The 19270-nt window shown below is 35.8% G+C and overlaps 1 pseudogene across 1 annotated transcript; it reads right to left on the reverse strand.

The window, feature by feature from the left end:
• Positions 1-17698: 17698 nt before the first annotated feature.
• Positions 17699-18649, reverse strand: LOC306638448 (olfactory receptor 5T18-like; annotated as a pseudogene). The gene has a single exon. The product of its transcript is annotated as an olfactory receptor 5T18-like (transcript).
• Between the last annotated feature and the right edge of the window lie 621 nt (positions 18650-19270).

A 19270-nucleotide genomic window follows, 5' to 3' on the forward strand; every position in this document is an offset into this window, starting at 1 on the left:
CTATGTCTTTGCAAATTGAGAACTGATACTTGAACTGTACAACCTCAGTTTCTAATTACTTTTACTGAATTTAGACTTACCTAAAAGTTGCAGTAATTCCCACTATAAGTTCTGGTCCCACTAGAAGTTCTGGTTCCACTGTATGACCTTCAAGAAAGCTGAGGATGTGTCTCCTCTCACAAATGGATTTTCCACTGTCATGATGAACAGTTTATCTTCTAGATTCTTCCATCTGGGTTAGTAGTCTTAAGTGACAAACCCATTCTGATTTTCCAATCTCCCCAAGCATTTGAATCACTTTCTGTATGGAAAAAAAAAAGGGTGGGTACAGTATTTCTAATTACTGTGGGCTACATATGGTCCTTGTTTCAGCTGATCAAAGAAAATCTTAAAAGACTTTCTAAATGTGTGAGCTAAGTACAGAATTTCTGCTTACTGAAGCCATGTCAATAAATTCAGCCTGAAAAATTTATTTTCCCTGCAGCATTATCGCATATTCTTAATATTCATTATCACACGTATTTTCTGAATTTCCATCTGTACAGATTAGGAAGATTATATAATTCTCTTGGAGTGTAGCATCTTTACATGATTATACTTTACACCTCATTTGGGGGAGTTTCCTGGGACATGAGTATAGTAATATGTCAAACATCGAGGAAGTTGTGCTGATGAGTCCTGAAGAGAATCTGAAAGGTCTTGCAAGGAAACTGTCTTACAGGGTGACATTGCATTTCTTCAGGTAATGCAGAGTTAGTCCACCCATGTGGATCTGGCTACTTGTACTGACAAAGAAGTCATGAGCATTTAGGATCAAAGTCCTCAGCTTCATCAGCATCTTACCACATGTTTTATTTCAACTTTCACTTCATATTCCTTCCCATTCTCCCCTCACATTTAAATTCTTGTAGTCACCTGTCAGAATTTGATTTGTGTTTTATTTCTGCCACCGCAAGATGAGATCTGGATATGGTTTTCATCAACATTAGCCCTGGCACTTCAGGATATAAAGGTCTCTTCAGGGCCTGACATAGAAGGTTTCAGGTGATTTATATGTTACTGGGTCTGGGTATTCAAACACCTGAGCTTTTCTGTTTCTTGTCCCAATTCATTTAGAGACATCAGGAACAATAAGCCCATCATTTTATACACAGTTTGGCTATAATGGCCACTCAAATTCTCCTTGAAAGTGTTTGATTTTCAGTGTAAATCAGTGATGTGAGGTCTGTATTGTCATATTTCACTCAGACTATTGGTATTCTCTTCACTGTGGGAAAAAAGAGCCATGAGGCCTTTTAAAATATTATAGTAGACAGTCAGTTAAAGAAACCCCAAAACAAATTATGAATATCTTACTCAATAACCTTCCTCTAGAACCACTCCCAGTAATAATGAGAATTAGTCAATGTTTTCCATAAAAGTAGTATCACTAGGATGTGTGTATGTGCTTATGTAGCCACATATAAGATTACATATAGTATACATACACTGAGAGAAGATTGATTAGGAAGGAATTGGCTCATGTTATTATAGAAACTAGAAAGTCCAAAATTTAGAGATTAGCAAGTCCAAAATTTTCAGGATCAGTTGGCAGTCTCCCAAGACTGTCCCAGTTGAGTGGGGAGCCAAAGTTCCAAAACTTGGGTTTGGTTCTTGGGTTCAAATAAAAGAAAATTTAAAGTCAAACACCAAAAACCAAGTAAGAGAACTTTATTATGAGTGAAAGTGAAGTGAAACCAAAGTAAGGCTCAAGCAGAGAGCACTATCAGAGAGAGGGACCGGGTCGCCTCCCAGCAGAGAACAACAAAGGAAACAGTGCTGCTTCCAAATTACTGCTGTTTGATGTTTGTCAGGAGAGCTCGGTTCCACCTCCTGTAGTCTTTACCACGAGTATTTATCTCCTCCTTCACACTGGGCCAGGGCATTTTTGACTCTAGTTAATCTTCTCCAGAACTGTCATGGCTACTGTCCTGTTCAGGTGGCTTCATCTACAAGTCAATCATATATTAATGCAGGTTCTGGGACCAAAGACCAGGCAGAGTTCATCTTAGTGCACTTGTTACTAATGAAATTTTCATTCTGAAATCCAATGAAAACCCTATGGCCATAAGTCCTCATTTTACAATGAACTCAATAGACCTGTTGCGAGTTAGCCCCACTGATACTCCCTTTTTTGATGACATTTTTAATGTTTGTCCTTTGTTTTCACCTGTTTATTCCCAGGGTTAGTACTCCTGGTGTTGTTCTACAAAGTAGTTGTTTGCTCACTGAAGGCAATTCAGAGAAACCCAGTGTCCCTGCGATGCTATGTTTGCATCCCTTTGCTCATTACTAGCTACTGCTAGTTTTCCAGTTGGAGTCCAGAGGCAGTCTGCTGTAGAACCAGGAAGAGCTTCTCCTGGTTATTGCATAAGTCAGAACTCTGGGAAATTCTTTCTCCTGGGAGGGTTTCTGTGTGTTCTACATAGACTTTCAATTGATTGGATGATGCTCACAGGCATGATGAAGGGAAATCTGTTTACTCAGGTTCTACAGATGTAAGTTGTAATCTCATCCAAGACAGTCTCACAGAAACACTATTTGTCATATATGTTGGCATCTCACGGTCAAATCAGTGAATGTAATGTTCACCATCACGGATAAATGCAAAAAAATAAATCAACCAACAACCAAAAAACACATAGACTATGAAGTGTCACTGATTAAAATTGAACTAGCTAAAAAATTCAGAGGGAGATACTTATTAGATATTGAAGGAAAAAAAAAATAACAGTTTTGTCAGGTACTATAAGAAATATTATACACCAGGAAATAATGAAGGTATATTCAAAGTAGTAAAAGACAAAAATCGTTGTGGCACACTCCTGTAATTTTAGCAACTCAGGAAACTCAGGAAGCAGGAGGATTATAAGTTTAAAGCCAGTCTCAGCAACTTAGTGAGACCCTATCTTAAAATTAAAAATGTAAAGAAAAGACTTGGGATGTGACTCACTGTTTAAGTGTCCCTGGGTTCCATCTCCAGCATCAAAAATGTATTTTCCCACTAAATAATTTGAAATATATTTCTCACATGTAGGCAAAATAAATACATATTCAGGAAAATATGTTTAAACACACAGGTAACACATATATGCAAATGAACACCAAAAATCACAGACACTAAATTAGTTTGAAAGGTTTGTGCTTTAAAAAATTTTCCAGGTATGGAGCAACATGGTAACAATAAAACTCTCAGATGAAGAAATAAAGTAAAAAATGTAAAAATGAAGGTTAGTGTAACAAATAGTGACTTTTTAATATTGATTGCTTCAGAAAAAATAAAACTGTCTTGATGTAATGTAGGATTAGGTAATAAATAAATGTGAAATTAATGAAAAATAGTGCGCAAATAGGAAAGGAGGATATATACTATTTTAAGAATCATATGATAAAACATTTTTAAAATATTGTTTTAGTTAGATTATAGGACAGTAAATATGCATTTTATAATCCTGATGGTCACTACTGAAAAGAACAAAAATACATAGTACCTATCCAGAAGGAAATAAAGGATATCACTAGAGTTCTCACAATATTTAGCTTAAAATAAGAGATCATACAAATCACCAATAGCTAATACATTTTACAATTAAATGAAATATGTAAATCCTTAAAAGTGACCACATCAGAGAGAGTAGATAGTTTGAATAGTTCTGTAAATATTTAATAAATTACATTCTTACTTAACCAATATCTACATTAAAACAAAATTATTTTTTCCGGTTTGAAAATCTTACCTTTCAGACTGGGTTGTTGATAGAGTGATGTATGACCCTATTCAATAATTCAGAAGATGGTAATAACTGAGAGAGAACAGAGCAGCAAAGATGACCAGGGACACAATTACATTATGCACAAAAGCCAACCACGGAGGCTAGTTGCTAAGCTCTGAAGAGTTCTTTGCAAGTATAGCCTCGCTTTGCTGAGTTACTATATTTCTGAGTCTCTTTCTTCCCCAGAATATCCTGCAGCCTGACTACCCTCTCCCTAGAACCATCCCTAGAACCATATTCCCTCATCTGATAAATTGTTCTATCTTCTTCAGAGTGTTTTTTTTTTTCCCCTGTATCTGCAAATTTGAGCAGACTAAATCACTCTCATTTCTATCAGCAGCACCAACAAATGTTTATCAACAGCCTCTAATGAACCTTAGTAACTCACTTGTTTGGCAATAAGAGAAAATAACCTATAGATAATATCACAAAATGGATGACCCTCGACACTATTTTGATTAAATATATTATGTATAAAAGATCACATATTTAATAATAGTTTTGTATGGAAGGCAGATAATGAGCAAACACATGGAGACCGTAGATTAATGTTTATAGGACAGGAAAGTGGGAAATTAGGAATGACAGTAGAGGTTTTATTTTCAGTGGTCAAAGTGCACAACTCTAACATACTAAAACATACTAAATGTCATAAAATATACATTTGCTAGGTAAAAAATTAGAGCATATAAGTTATATTTTGAAAAATTTCCTAACTTTATATATTTCCTGTGTATTATTTTAATTTTAACAAAAATTATACTCATAATCAAATTATCATATATTTAGAAGTCTCTGAATCTGGCATAGTTCAATCTATAATTTTTGATGTGCTTATCAGGGTATTACTAAATGTGTTTTTGACTTGTGATATTCTAAACTTACGATGGCTTCATTAGCACTCGTATTACACCATTGTAGCTGAGGAACAACTGTGATTGTCAACACATTTAGTATAGCTTTAAAAATAAAACACTTTGGGATAGAATTTTTTTTACATTTCCATATAATTGTGATATTACCAACATTATTCATGTAACTGATGCTCAGATTTATACCAAGGTAGGAGATACCTGATGTTATTTCAATCTTCATATATTTGTTAGACTCCTCTGTGTTCTAATATATGATCTATGTTGGAGAATGCTCCATGTGCCATTGGGAAGAATATGCATTCTTCAGCTGTTAGACTGGATGCTCTATATGTGTCTGTTAAGTTCATAGGTCTTCATTTATTTTCAGTCAATCTAACTCTTCATTTTCTCTGTTGGTGATGACACGTTTCCTTGATTGTCTTGGTGTTTGTGGACATGCATCAGTGTCTGTGCATTCGAAGCAGTAGGAGCTTATCCCTGTCTTCTGAGCTTGACTCTGTCTGAGAAAGGCTCGGGGCAGCATTCACGTTCACTGTAATTGCAGGGTAGCTGTGACTGGCCTGGCCATGCCAGAAGCCCAGGCTGATGTGGTCAGTGCAGCAATGCACTGGCCCCAGGGGCTTGCCAGCTGTTATGGACTGTGCGGAGTTCCTGACCAAGAAAGTCAGTCCAGCAGTGGTATAAGTTGGAGTTTGTCCTACAAGACTGAGGACTGTGGCCGTATGGTCCTGTCTCATGCCAGGTCAGGTTTGTAGTATCAGTGTGCAGATTGTGGCCTAGAATATGGAGCTGTGGGGATCTGTTGTGTAGGGTTTTCTTGTGGCAGGTCCAGTGGTGGTGTCCCAGGTAAGGTCCTATGTGCCCTTTCCTGTTCCAAGTGTGTGGCATTCCTCGAGGTTCTGTGCTGCCTGGAGATGAGGGAGCTGTGACTTATGTAAGGTAACACCATCCTTTCCAGAAACTCCCATGCAGTATTTTTTATTGTTTATGGCATTATTATTATTATTATTATTATTATATTTCCAATACTGTCATCTCCTACTTGTTTTCCTTAACTCTTCTGAAGGCATTTCTATGCATGGAGAGTAGTACAAATTTATTTTGGGGGGTTGGGGAGGGGTGGTGAACAAAGTTCATCTCCAAATCCTGCTCTAATAGCTGCCTCAGTATACTTTCTTTTTAAAGTCAAATATGTTACAAAGTGTTTCATAAAGGTACAGATTAATGAATGGGCACAAATGCATTTAGGTACTAAACTTGAAAACATTGGTTGTAACTTTCTGTATCAAAAATATAGAATGTGTGGAAGAGCATCAAAATGAACAAAAGACTGCTTTGTGATGATATAATTTAATTCACCATGAAAACTTAGGCATGAGTCTTATCTGTTCAAAGAGCAAAGTACAATCATAGAAACAAAAGGTTGTACCCCATTTGTGTATAGTGAATCAAAATGCAGTCTATAAAAATAATAAAAATTAAAAAATAAAAAATATAAAAAGAGCAATGTAACTATCAGTGTTCTAAACTAGGGAATTTCTCATCAAGAGAAGGGAAGGAAAAATAGGATTCTGACATTGGAAAATCTACATACCTCCAATAAAACCAGTCAACGAACCATTAAAGTAAATGAAAACTTACTGCACAGCCCAAAGATTGTTATTACACATAATTTTATATTAAACTTTTACCCCAAATAAGAGGGGTTTCTTTCAGTTCAAGAGCATGTGAAGTAATTATGAAATATTGTCATACATTAGCTTAAAAAGAGATCTGGTATACAAAATAATACAAAATGCATTCTGTGTAGAAGTAAGTAAAATAAAAATAAAATTTCTTTAATACTTTTATTTAGGCAGTTAAAAAATTTCAAAACCATTCTTAAGTAAAACAAATAAAAACCAAATATAAATACAGATAATAAATATATTATGCCTTTAATGTATGTATGCCACTAACTTCATTAGAAAATAAATTCGGGTCAAAAATCAGAAAGGAAGAGCAAAATTGACTAACAGAATGAAGAGGAAAAAATAAAAGATAAAGGAATAAAGAAGGATATATTGATAGAAATCAAGCTCCAAACTCTGCCTCTCCTGTGATGTGGATCTGGTAGTTCTGCTCAGTTGTTTCAATTTCTCAACTTGGTTTTCACTTATCTTTTTGAAGTCTTCATTGTGGATATGCATTTTAGGGGAGGGAATATTTAAGGGGAGGTTACCTGCAGACTTTGGCACCCCATGTAAAAAACTTTGCTTTTGAAGAGCTCCCTCTCTAATTTCCAACTGATCTAGAACACTATGCTCTGAAATTTCAAGTTATTTTGTCTTCATTTGTCTTTTTTTTTTTTTTTTTTTTTTTTTTTTTTAAGAGGCAGAGTTTGGAGCTTGATTTCTATGAAGTTGCAGACACTTGGAAAATATCTCCCCCTTACTACAGGCAAAACCAAACCTCCACAAGTCCAAAATGATTAGTTCTGATTTAAATCCACGCTTGAAATAATCAGTGGAAGATAACAGAATTCAGACTCTCTACAACACATCCATCATAATGTATATAGTTGAAAATATAGTATATAGTTGAAAATCACTAGATATGTGAAGACAGAGGAAACATGACTAATAGTCAAGGAAAAAAACTAATGAATAAAATAGACTTCTCCTCCCCTCCCCAGATGCTCCAAGAAAATATATTGAACAAATGCTGATATTTTTCTGCAACGAAATATTATGCAATGTTTTAAAAGGAAATGAGCTGCTATTGGTACATGCAATAACATGGCTGATTCTCAAAAACATTTTGAGTGGAAGATTCCAGACCCAAAATATATATTCTACATACTTCTATTTGTAGGAAGTGTAAGAACAGGAAAAACTAGTCTATGACCAAAAAAAAAAAAAAAAAAAAATTACAACAGCTGTTTCTGAGACATGGTCATGGACTAGATGCAGAAGGGAATGTTCATGATGATGGAAACGACTGGGATTTGACTACACAGGTACATACGTTTACTAAATTTTACATGTAAGGTATATGAATTTCTCTTTCTATAAATTTTGTCTCCATTTAAAAAGAAACTTAATGTTAAGAACAGAGTATGCTAAGTGAAATAAGCCAATCCCCAAAAAACAAAGGTTGAATGCTTTCCCTGATAAGTGGATGATGATATATAATGGGGGTGGAGGGTGGGGAGTGAGAGAAGAATGGAAGAAATTTACAAAGAGGGAAATGAGAGGGAGGAGGGGGCAGGGGTATGGAAAATGGTGGAATGAGTCAGACATCATTACCCTATGTACATGCATGATTACACGAATGGTATGAATCTACATTGTGCACAACCACAGAAATAAAATGATGTACCCCATTTGTGTACAAATAATCAAAATGCAGTCTGTAAAAAATTTTAAAAATATACTAAAAAAAGTTAAAATTAAAAAAGTACATATTAAAATATCTAACATTTAACATCCTATTTCATATATCTCTGAGATAAAATGAACTTTTTTGAAATTTTATCATCTAAAACACTTATTCATTAAGGACATTTTTAGTGGATATTCATAACATTGTGTTGTATTCACACAATGTATTTTGATTATTTCCACCTCCCTGCTACCCACGCTTACCATCCTTCCTCCCAGCACAGATTCTCTTCCTCTTCACTAATTGTCTCCCTTCTACATTCACGTCATTTTTCTACTAGATTCCACATATGAAAGATAACATGCAATTCTTGTCTCTCTGAGTCTGGCTTATTTTGTTTAATACGATGATCTGAGTTTTATTCATTTTTTTTCTGCAAATGCGCGTGATTTCATCCTTCTTTGTTATTAAATAGCATTCCGTCGTGCATATGTACCATGTTTTCATTATCCATTCATTTGTTGATGGACATCTAGGCAGATTCCACCACTTGGCTGTTGGGAATTGTCCTATGATACACATTAGTGTCAGTTTTCTCTATATTAGAACTGACACATTAGTGTCAGTTTTCTCTATATTTTCTCTATATTATTCTCTTCATTCTTTCAGAAATACAATACGGAGAGGTATAGTTGGACCTTCATTAGTGGTTTTTTTTTTTTTTTTTTTTTTTTTTTTAGTTTATTGAGGAACCTCTTACTGATTTCTGTGATGGATGTACTACTTTTCATTCCCACCAACAGTATATAAATTCTCTTTTTCTCCCACATTCTCGTCAGCATTGGTTATTATTTGTATTTTTGATGATTACTGTTCTGACCTGGGTGAAATAAAACCTCAATGGTTTCAATTTGCATTTCCCTGGTAGCTAAATATATTAAATTGTTTTCATATAATTATTGACCACTTATACTTCTTCTTTTGAGGAGTGTGTCTATTCATGTGCCCATTTATTGATTGTAGATTTTTATTGTTGTAGATATTTTTGAGTTCAAAATATTAATCCTGTCAGAAGAGTAACTGGAAAAGATGTTTTCCCACTCTGTAGACTCCCTCTTCACTCTGCTAATTCGCTTCATTTGTTGTGCAGAAGATTTTTAATTTGATGCCAACTCATTTATTAATTCTTCTTAGTATTCCTGAGCTGAGTCCTGTTCAGGAAGTTGTTGCCTGTGCCTATGTGTTGAAGTGTTTCCACTGTGCTTTTTTTTTTTTTTAAAGGAATTTCAATGTTTTAGGTCTTATATTTAGATCTCTGATCTGTTTTGAAATGATTTTTGTGATAGGTAAAATATAGCAATCTGATCTTTTACATATGGATATCAAATTACCCCAGAACCATTTCTTAAAAACACTGTCTTCCCCAAAGTTTGTTTTTGGCACCTTTGCCAAGATTAGATGACAGTCACAGCATGGGTTTGGTTCCGTGTCCTCTATTCTGTTCTGTTGTCTAAGGGTCTGTGGCTCTATTACATTCTGACATCAGACATGGCAATGCCTGCTTGCATTGCTGTCTTTGCTGAGGTTTGTTTTGACTATTTTGGATCTTGTGTTTATCCATATGGACTTTGACTACTTCTGTGAATAATGTCATTGGTATTTTAATGATTGTTGCATTGTATCTGCATATCACTTTTGATAATATGGCCATTTAAGAAAATTATTTAAGAAAATTAATTATTTTGGTTCATAAACATAGATCTTTCTATCATTTATATGTTAAGTGACAATGTGTCATTGTTCTAGATGACATAAAATAGATCAGGTAATAAAAGACATAAATAAAATGCAAATTATATAAAAATGAAAGGGAAGGAGATTCACTTAAGAAAAAATGAATATAGAGAGACACCAAGGAGATAATTGTGATCATCATGTAACCAATAAGATAAGCATTTAAAAGAGATAAAATGTCTCTTTGTATTGAAAATGAGATCTGAAGAAACAAGGGCTAACTGAGAGAATGAAAGGTCATTTGCTGTGCATTCATTCTTGGACATGAATGATAAAGATTGATAGCATGTGTAAAGACTCACAGAGAGGAAGGGGTCAGGACTAGGAAGCTCTGCACTAGGAACATAAGGAATCTATGAAAATGGCAGAAGCTTAGTGCTTGGAAGAGCCAAATGCTCCAGTTAGTTGTACCTGACTCTAACCTGTGCATCCTTTTATATTTTTCAGTTGAATAATCACCTAGATACATGACAATGCACAGTCTCTTTTATGAGAAGTAAAGAATATGTTTTCTGCCCATGCTGTGTGTGATATATTAAAAGAGGAAGAAACACCATCACAAAACATTCCAGTAATGAACCTAGGAATTTGGGCACATTATCTGTGGTATGTGATCCAGGGTATAATTTGACTGCTATAAATGCATAGAGTTGGACACCAGGAATTTTATGAAAAGCAGTCTGGATTTATGTTATCTGTAGGTTTGCTATTGGTCAGGTGATATATGATCAAGATAGTGAGATATAAAGAGACACTTATTTGTAACCATGGGATCCTATGCAATTGACATCTATAGAGATGAAATATAACATGTTTTAAAGTAAAGGCTACACATATACATAGCTCTCTATGAGAGTATATACATGTACATACATACATGCATATATGCATATATATTTATATATGTATAATTTGATATGTTGAAATTGAAATCCCTAATGTTGCATAATATGCCACAATATCTTCAAAGAGATAATTAGTTAAAAAGAGAAATTTTGGGTTGACCTTAATCCAATATGCCTGATATCATTATAAAAATGAGGGTTTAGGGCACAGAAACATAGAGGGAAGACCACATGAAGACAGAAGGACAAAGTGGTCATTCACAGACCACAGAAAGAAGTCTCAAAAGAAATCAGTCAATGGGCAACTTATTTTGGGACAATAGCACCAAAAACTGTGAAAAAATAAATTTTTCTTCTATGAGCAACTCATTCTACTGTATATTATTATGGTAGCCCTAGAAAACTAATGAATCAGTGTCAGCATATATGTATATATGTGTACATACATGGATATGAGTATGTACATGAATTCAGAAAAAAACAAATACATGATACTTTTATACATGTACACAAGTTGAAAAGAGGATTGAATATGATTTTTATTTTGAACTATTCAATAAAACAAAGAAGCACAATAAATAAATATAATTAAAATAAAGACAATAATTAAAATCAATGAATTAACATGTTCCAGAAAAATTACAAATCATTCTTTATATTACTTCCATGATGATATTAAAACTTAATGTAAAATTAAAATATAGTTTAAAAACTTAAAAACCTTAGTAAGCTAAGACAAGACTTTTTATCAGAACTTATTGTGGTGGGCGACACCTGGGGCCCAGGGTTACGCCAGGTGCATCTACAGATGGCGACTGGCAGAGAGCATATGGCATCCTGATTATGCTGGAGAACGGCAGGAAGCGTTTACAATTGGCTGCATGATAATCAGTTCAGCTGCCTAGCGCATGGGCAGATATACTTTACATGTAGGCTTGAGCGTGTGATCGCTTGACCTTTAATAGGATTGGATGGACATATCTGGTTACAATTGCTTATGCATGAGACTGCTTATATATTGAGGGTGATATCTGAATAAAGAAGGAAAGCTTGGGGCGATCCAAGATGGCGGACTAGAGGGTGACTGCATCTCCAGTTGCTCCAGAACCCAGGATTCAAGAAGGGGAGGCATTGAGAGACTCGGACTAAAATAGAGCCTTGGGGTGAGTCTCCCCCACCAGGTGAAGTGCTGCCCAGGCGGCAGACTCGGATTCGGGTGGCTTATTAGAGTAAGGCAGAGCAGCTAGAGTCCTCCCCAGGCGGCTCTGCACACGCCGGCAGTGGGCTCCTCCCACAGGGCCAGATGCTCCAGCATCTTGGAGCAGGCCCCCCAGTGAGAGCCTTTCTGCACAGAACCAAGCTTCAATTCCCTGAACCAGGGAGGTGAGTTCCTGCCCGCAGGTTGCTTCAGGGATCAGGACAGGGCAGCCAGGGACTTCCCCAAGCAGCCCGCATCCGGGCCCCCTCCGGCGGGAAGTGCCTTTCCAGGCTAGCTTCTCTGAGCAGACTGCTCAGTGAGAGCCTTTCCACATAGAGCCAGCTCCAAGTCCTGGAACCAGTAGAGGACTAGGGGCAGCTTCCATGGAAGCACTGCATTATCAAGTTACTCCAAGACTTCAGGCTACTGAAGGCAGGAAGGTGATACACTGGAAATCTATAGGGACAATATAAGCCAATAGGAGAATTCTGCAATATCACAAAGTCCCACTAACATCTGACCAATATGAGAAAACAAGGGAAGAAAATGTCCCAAACAAACCTAGATACTATATCAATAAAACCCAATGACAGCACAGCAGAAGAAATGTCAGAAAGGGAGTTCAGAATGTACATAATTAAAACAATCAGGGAAGCAAATGAGGAGATGAAAGAGCAAATGCAGGCATTAAATGATCGCACCAATCAACAGTTAAAGGAGCAAATACAGGAGGCAAGAGATCATTTCAATAAAGAGTTAGAGATATTGAAAAAAAAAAACAAACAGAAATCCTTGAAATGAAGGAAACAATAAACCAAGTTAAAAACACCATAGAAAGCATAACCAATAGCATAGAACACCTGGAGGACAGAACCTCAGATATTGAAGACAAAATATTTAATCTTGAAAACAAAGTTGACCAAACAGAAAAGATGGTAAGAAACCATGAACAGAATCTACAAGAATTATGTGATACCATGAAAAGGCCAAATTTAAGAATTATTGGGATTGAGGAAGGCTTAGAGAAACAAACCAAAGGAATGAACAATCTATTCAATGAAATAATATCAGAAAATTTCCCAAATCTGAAGAATGAAATGGAAAACCAAGTACAAGAGGCTTATAGGACTCCAAATATACAAAATTACAACATACCCACACCAAGGCACATTATTATGAAAATACCTAACATACAAAATAAAGTCAGAATTTTAAAGACCGCGAGAGAAAAGAATCAAATTACATTCAGGGGGAAACCAATAAGAATATCAGCAGATTTTTTAATCCAGACCCTAAAAGCTAGAAGGGCCTGGAACAACATTTACCAAGCCCTGAAAGAAAATGGATGCCAACCAAGAAACTTATACCAAGCAAAACTTACTTTCAGATTTGACAATGAAATAAGATCTTTCCATGATAAACAAAAGCTAAAGGAATTTACAAAAAGAAAGACAGCATTGCAGAACTTTCTCAGCAAAATATTCCATGAGGAAGAGATGAAAAACCACGATGCAAATCAACAACAGGAGGAACTAGCCTAAAGGAACAGCCAAATAAAGGGGAAACCAAATCATGTCAAAAAACAAAATAGAGTCAAATGACTGGGAATACAAATCATATCACAATAATAACCCTGAATGTTAATGGCCTGAACTCATCAATCAAAAGACATAGACTGGAAGAATGGATTAAAAAGAAAAATCCAATAATTTGCTGCCTGCAAGAGACTCATAGAAAGAGATACCCATAGACTAAAGGTGAAAGAATGGGAAAAAACATACCATGCACATGGACTCAGCAAAAATGCTGGAGTATCCATCCTCATTTCAGATAATGTGGACTTCAAGCCAAAACTACTCAAAGGGATAAAGAAGGACATTACATACTGCTTAAGGGAAGCATAAATCAGCAAGACATAACAATCATAAACATCTATGCCCCAAACAGTGGCTCATCCATGTACGTCAAACAAATCCTTCTCAATTCCAGAAATCAAATAGACCACAACACAATAATACTAGGCTATTTTAACATACCTCTCTCACCGCTGCATAGATGGTCCAAACAAAAAATGAATAAAGAAACCATAGATCTCAATAACACAATCAACAATTTAGACTTAACCAACTTATATAGGATATACCATCCAACAAAGAATGAATACACTTTCTTCTCAGCAGCACATGGATCCTTCTCAAAAATAGACCATGTCTTATGCCACAAAGCTACTGTTAGCAAAATCAAGAAGATAGAGATACTACCTTGTACTCTATCAGATCATAATGGATTGAAATTAGAAATAAATGACGGAATAAAAAACAGAAACTTCTCCAATACCTGGAGATTAAATAATATACTATTATATGATGAATGGATAACAGAAGACATCAGGAGGAAACAAAAAAAAATTTAGAAGTAAACGAGACCAAAGACATATCATATCAAAATCTCTGGGACACTATGAAAGCAGTACTTAGAGGAAGATTTATTTCATGGGGTGCATTCAACAAAAGAAGTAGAAATCAACAAATAAACGACTTAACACTACAGCTCAAAACCCTAGAAAAAGAAGAGCAGACCAACACCAAAAGTAGTAGAAGACAGGAAATAGTTAAAATCAGAGCCGAAATCAATGAAATTGAAACAAAAGAAACAATCGGAAAAATTAAAATAAATAGTTGGTTCTTTGAAAAAATAAACAAAATTGATAAACCCTTAGCCACACTAATAAAGAGAAAGAGGGAGAAAACTCAAATTACTAAAATTCGGAATGAACAAGGAAATATCACAAAAGACAGGACTGAAATACAAAACATAATTAGAAGCTATTTTGAAAATCTATACTCCAACAAAACAGAAAACCTCGAAGACATCAACAAGTTTCTAGAGACATATGAATTACCTAAACTGAACGAGGAGGACATACACAACTTAAATAAATCAATTTCAAGCAATGAAATAGAAGAGGTCATCAAAAGCCTACCAACAAAGAAAAGTCTGGGACCAGATGGGTTCTCAGCAGAGTTCTACAAAACCTTTAAAGAAGAGCTCATTCCAATAATTCTCAAAGTATTCCATAAAATAGAAGAGGAGGGAACCCTCCCAAACTCATTCTATGAAGCCAATATCACCCTGATACCTAAACCAGACAGAGACACATCAAGGAAAGAAAATTTCAGACCAATATCCTTAATGAACTTTGATGCAAAAATTCTCAACAAAATTTTAGCAAATCTCATACAAAAACATATTAAAAAGATAGTGCACCATGATCAAGTGGGTTTTATCCCAGGGATGCAAGGTTAGTTCAACATCCGGAAATCAATAAATGTCATTCACCATATCAACAGACTAAAAGTCAAGAATCACATGATTATTTCAATAGATGCAGAAAAAGCATTTGATAAAATACAGCACCCCTTCATGCTCAAAACACTAGAGAAAATTTTGGTAGTGGGAACATTCCTTAACATTGTAAAGGTCATCTACGCTAAGCCCATGGCCAATATCATTCTAAATGGTGAAAAACTGAAAGCATTCCCCCTAAAAATGGAACAAGACAGGGATGCCCTCTTTCACCACTTCTATTCAATATGATTCTTGAGAATCTAGCCAGAGCAATTAGACAAAACAAAGAAATTAAAGGGATACGAATTGGAAAAGAGGAACTCAAACTATTCCTGTTCACTGATGACATGATTATATATTTAGAGGAACCTGGAAATTCCACCAGATAACTTTTAGAACTAATAAGTAAATTCAGTAAAGTAGCAGGTTACAAGATCAATGCACATAAATCCAATGCATTTTTATACATAAGTGATGAATCTTCAGAAAGAGAAATTAGGAAAATTACCCCATTCATAATATCATCAAAAAAATAAAATACTTGGGAATCAATCTCACAAAAGAGGTGAAAGACCTCTACAATGAGAACTACAGAACACTAAAGAAATAAATGAAAGAAAACCTTAGAAGATGGAAAGATCACCCATGTTCTTGGATAGGCAGAATTAATATTGTCAAAATGGCCATACTACCAAAAGTACTATACAGATCAATGCAATTCCAGTTAAGATCCCAATGGTGTACCTTACAGAAATAGAGCAAGCAATTATGAAATTCATCTGGAAGAATAAAAAACCCAGAATAGCTATAGCAATCCTCAGTAGAAAGAGTGAAGCAGTGGGTATCGCAATACCAGTTGTAATTCAACTCTATTACAAAGCAATAGTAACAAAAATGGCATGGTATCGGTACCAAAATAGACAGGTAGATCAATGGTACAGAATAGAAGACATGGACACAAACCCAAATAAATACAATTTTCTCATACTAGACAAAGGTTCCAAAAATATGCAATGGAGAAAAGATAGCCTCTTCAACAAATGGTGCTGGGAAAACTGGAAATCCATATGCAACAGAATGAAACTAAATCCCTATCTCTCACCCTGCACAAAACTCAACTCACAATGGATCAAGGACCTCGGAATCAGACCAGAGACCCTGCATCTTATAGAAGAAAAAGTAGGTCCAAACCTTCAACTCTTTGGCTTAGGAGCAGACTTCCTTAACAGGACTCCCATAGCACAAGAAATAAAAGCAAGAATCAACCACTGGGATAGATTCAAACTAAATAGCTTTCTGTCAGCAAAGGAAACTATCAGTAATGTGAAGAGAGAGCCTACAGAGTGGGAGAATATCTTTGCCATTCATACTTTAGATAGAGTGCTAATTTCCAGAATCTATAAAGAACTCAAGAAACTCTACACCAAGAATGCAAATAATCCAATCAACAAATGGGCTAAGGAAATGAACAGACACTTCACAGAATAGATGTACAAGCAATCAACAGATATATGAAAAAATGTTCAACATCTCTAGTAATAAGAGAAATGCAAATCAAAACTACCCTAAGATTTCATCTCACCCTAATTAGAATGGCGATTATCAAGAACACAAGCAACAATAGGTGTTGGTGAGGATGTGGGGAAAAAGGTACACTCATACATTGCTGGTGGGGTTGCAAATTAGTGCAGCCACTCTGGAAAGCAGTATGGAGATTCCTCAGAAATCTTGGAATGGAACCACCACCATTTGTCCTAGCTATCCCACTCCTTGGCCTATACCCAAAGGACTTAAAATCAGCATACTATAGAGATACAGCCACATCAATGTTCATAGCTGCTCAATTCACCATAGCCAGATTGTGGAACCCAGCTAGATGCCCTTCAGTTGATGAATGTATAAAGCAACTGTGGCATATATATACAATGGAATATTACTCCGCCATGAAGAATGATAAAATTATGGCATTTGCAGGCAAATGGATGAAATTGGAGGATATCATGCTGAGATAAGCCAATCTCAAAAAACTAAAGGACAAATGATCTCGCTGATAAGGGGATGAGGACATATAAGGGGGGGTAGGAGGGGTTAGCGTTAGGGTTACGGTTAGGTTTAGAGTTAGGGATAAGGAAGGTGGTAAGAATGGAGGAAGGAAGGATTGTATAGAGGGAAAAGAGGGGTGGGAGGGGTGGGGGGAAAGGGAAAAAAAACCAGAATGAATCAAACAACATTGCCCTATGTAAATTTATGATTTTTAATTAAAATAAATAAATTTAAAAAAAGAATATGAGCAATAAAAAAAAAAAAAAAGAAGGAAAGCTGCTTCATGAACCTCTGAAGAGTATGTGTCTTTTGTCCCACTGGACGGGCCGAAAGAGCAAGGAGTGGCACTAACCCCTTGAAGCAGCCCAGGCTGGGAGCAGCGGTTTTCCGTAACTTATGGAAAATTGTCTTTTCTTCATTTCAGTGTTCTGTGTGAAAATTTAATTTTATCCATACACAAATTTCATTTCTTTTCATTGCCTCTTTCACATCTTTGTTTCTCAAGCTGTAGATGATGGGATTCAGCATAGGGATAACAGTGCTATAAAATATCGACATGATTATGTCATGCTCCAAAGCATAGCTGGAACTTGATCTCATGTACATGAAGAGGATGGTCCCATGGTAAGTGGACACTCCAGTCAGGTGGGAGCCACAGGTAGAGAACACTTTCCTCCTCCCTTCAGCAGAATGCATCTTCAGAATGGCCAACAGGATGAAGCCATAGGAGATCAGGACAATTAGAATGGTGACTATCTCAATGGAGCTCACAAAGAGGAAGAGCAGAAGCTCATTTATGTGAGTGTCAGAACAAGAAATGGCCAGTAGAGGAGGAATATCACAGAATATATGCCTAATTACATTGGACCCACAGAAGGACAGGCTAAAAGTGGCCACAGTGTGTAAAATGGCATGTAGAATTCCTCCAACACAGGAAGCAATGATGAGTGGCCCATAGACCCTGGGTGACATGCTCACTGAATAGAGAAGTGGGTTGTAGATGGTCACATAGCGATCATAAGCCATGGCTGCCAAGAGAAAGCACTCTGTGGTTCCAAAAGCAACAGCAAGAAATGACTATGTTGCACATCCATTGAATGAAATTATTTTGCTTTTTGATATAAAATTTGCTAACATATTAGGGATAATATCTGTAGAATAGCAGGCATCCACAGAAGACAACACACTCAGAAAATAGTACATGGGATTGTGGAGCTGGGAATCCAAGATGACCAATCCAATCAGTCCTAAATTTCCCAGAAGAGTAAAAATGTAAACTGCTAGAAACAGGAAAAAGAGAATTATTTGCAGTTCATTGCTGTCTGTGAAGCCCTTGAGTACAAATGCATGAACTTCAGTGGCATTCTTCATGTTTAAATATCATAAGACATGAATATTCAGAAGATCTTACTTCATGTTGCTGTATAAACAATGAACAATAATATTGTGAGTTGAAGACAAATTATATATTTTAATCCTTTGTTATTGCATAATAATTATGCACAGTATTAGGATTCAATATGACGGTTCTTACAGGAACTTGACATAATTTCAATTTCTCTCCCCACTACTTCTGTTTGTCTCCGCACTACCCTCATCCTCATCCTCTTCCTCTACTCAACTAGTCTCCTTTCTATTTTTACAAGATCCCCTTTATTTCTCTTTTCTATGTAGCTTCCACATATGGGAGAAAAACGTGAATTTTTACTTTCTCAGTCTGAACTATTTCACTTAATCCGACACTTTCTAGTTACATTTATTTAGCACAATGTAGTGTCTAAGCAATAGATCCCAAGATAATGTCAAAAGGGTGAGACAAGGGTGGATACCACTTACGCAAAATCAAGTGAGAGATATAGGTTTTTCATTTAGTCGTTAAATGCATGTCTTTTAAAAACCATCAGATCAAGTACTTGATTTGTCGCTGAGTTCTATTAGGTGTTTTTATATTAAATCACACTAAAACTTCAAGTGAACAATTGAAAAATCTTA

The sequence above is a fragment of the Sciurus vulgaris genome (assembly GCF_902686455.1).
Source record: "Sciurus vulgaris genome assembly, chromosome: 11".
Taxonomy (NCBI): domain Eukaryota; kingdom Metazoa; phylum Chordata; class Mammalia; order Rodentia; family Sciuridae; genus Sciurus; species Sciurus vulgaris.